This window comes from Grammomys surdaster, unplaced genomic scaffold (genome assembly GCF_004785775.1).
Source record: "Grammomys surdaster isolate TR1022 unplaced genomic scaffold, NIH_TR_1.0 153330, whole genome shotgun sequence".
Taxonomy (NCBI): domain Eukaryota; kingdom Metazoa; phylum Chordata; class Mammalia; order Rodentia; family Muridae; genus Grammomys; species Grammomys surdaster.
Window position 1 is genome coordinate 438 of NW_021622986.1, and position 2218 is coordinate 2655.

The 2218-nt window shown below is 51.6% G+C and overlaps 1 pseudogene; it reads left to right on the forward strand.

Annotated features, from left to right (window-relative positions):
* The first annotated feature begins 288 nt into the window (after positions 1-288).
* On the forward strand, positions 289-1857 carry LOC114615804 (annotated as a pseudogene).
* Positions 1858-2218: the final 361 nt, after the last annotated feature.

Sequence of the window (2218 nt, forward strand, 5' to 3'; positions counted from 1 at the left end):
CACATTCCCAAACTCGATTACTTTGTTTGAATATTTTGCTTCCATCACCACATCTACCTAGTCATTTCCTGTTCTCACTCAGTACTGGAACTACTTTTAACAGATTCTTTCAAAAGCCAAATTGATTAAGCAACTCACTGGGTTGGAATGATATTATCGTGGCCTCTGGGGTTTTATGCTATAGGCCTCACATTATAAGTAGAGGACCTAGAACTTCCGGTGGCGGGTTCCTTGCTGGCTGCTGAGCGAGTTCCACAGTAATTTCATTCCCCTTCACAGCATCTGAGGATGTCACAGCTTGGATCCCGGGGCCGCCTGTGGCTGCAGAGCCCCACTGGTGGGCCACCCCCTATATTCCTGCCATCGGATGGCCAAGCCCTGGTCCTCGGTCGGGGACCCCTGACCCAAGTGACAGACCGGAAGTGCTCCCGAAACCAAGTGGAGCTGATTGCAGACCCTGAAACCTGGACAGTGGCAGTGAAACAGCTGGGTGTTAACCCATCAACCGTAGGGGTCCAGGAGTTGAAGCCAGGGCTGTCTGGCTCTTTAAGCTTGGGGGATGTCCTTTATCTGGTTAATGGCCTATATCCCCTGACCCAGCGTTGGGAAGAGATCAGCACACCAGGATCCCAGCCAGATACTCCACCAGGCACTCCTGTAGATCCGGAGGAAGGGGAGGATACTGAACCTCAGAAAAAGCGAGTTTGGAAGTCCTCCCCTGGCTGGGAGAGCGTAAAGAAGTTACTGGTGTTCACAGCATCTGGAGTGAAGCCCCGGGGCAAGGTGGCTGCCTTTGACCTAGATGGGACCCTCATCACCAACCGCTCCGGAAAGGTCTTTCCCACTAGCCCTAGTGACTGGAGGATCCTGTACCCAGAGATTTCAAAGAAGCTCCAGGAGCTGGATGCTGAGGGCTACAAGCTGGTAATCTTCAGCAACCAAATGGGCATTGGGAGAGGCAATCTGCCAGCAGAGGTTTTCAAGGCCAAGGTGGAAGCTGTATTGGAGAAGCTAGGGGGTCTCATTTCAGGTGCTGGTCGCAACACATGCAGGTCTAAACCGAAAGCCAGTGAGCGACAAGTGGGACAATTTGCAGGAGCAGGCCAACGAGGGCATCCCCATCACTGTCGGGGACAGTGTCTTCGTGGGAGATGCCGCAGGGCGTCCAGCCAACTGGGCCTCAGGGAAGAAGAGAAAGGATTTCTCCTGTGCAGACCGCCTGTTCGCCCTTAACGTTGGCCTGCCCTTTGCCACTCCAGAAGAGTTTTTCCTTAAGTGGCCAGCAGCACGCTTTGAGTTTCCAGCTTTCGACCCGAGGACCATCTCCAGTGCTGGGCCTCTCTACCTCCCAGAGTCCAGCTTCCTCCTGAGCCCCAACCCAGAGGTGGTGGTTGCAGTAGGATTCCCTGGGGCCGGCAAGTCCACTTTCATCCAGGAGCACCTGGTGTCGGCTGGATATGTCCATGTAAACAGAGACACGCTGGGCTCATGGCAGCGCTGTGTGAGCTCATGCCAGGCAGCACTGAGGCAGGGGAAGCAAGTTGTGATTGATAACACCAACTCAGATGTCCCAAGTCGGGCCAGGTACATCTAGTGTGCCAAAGATGCAGGTGTGCCCTGCCGCTGCTTCAACTTCTGTGCTACAACAGAGCAGGCACGCCACACAAACAGGTTCCATGAGATGACCGACCCTTCCCATGCACCGGTGTAAGACATGGTCATGTTTAGCTACAGGAAGCAATTTGAGCGCCCACACTGGCTGAAGGCTTCCAGGAGATCCTCCAGATTCCATTCTGGTTACTGGAGCATCTGGACCCTGCACTGCAGCGAATGTGCTTCCAGTTTTCAGAGGGCTGAGTCCTCAATAAACACTGCTGCCACTCTGCTCACAGAAAAAAAAATAAGCAGAGGACCTTTGAGTTACCTTCTAGAAGAGTCCAGTCAATATCCTGGTTTTCCGGTTTAGTTAGTGATGGATATTTATTAAAGAGGTTAGCTATAAAGGCCAAGATCAGTTTGGGATTTCCACTGACAACATCAGCTGGGGCAACAAACTGCCTGCAACCTAATTTATCTGCTTGTTGAAGCATAGTTTCAGCTCTCTTTAAATCATCTGTTTCCTGTTGAAGTAAAAGAAGATATATTTTGAAGGTCATCCACATACATACATTTCACGTACAATCCAGTCATAGGTTGGGTAAAGGATACATAGTACTTT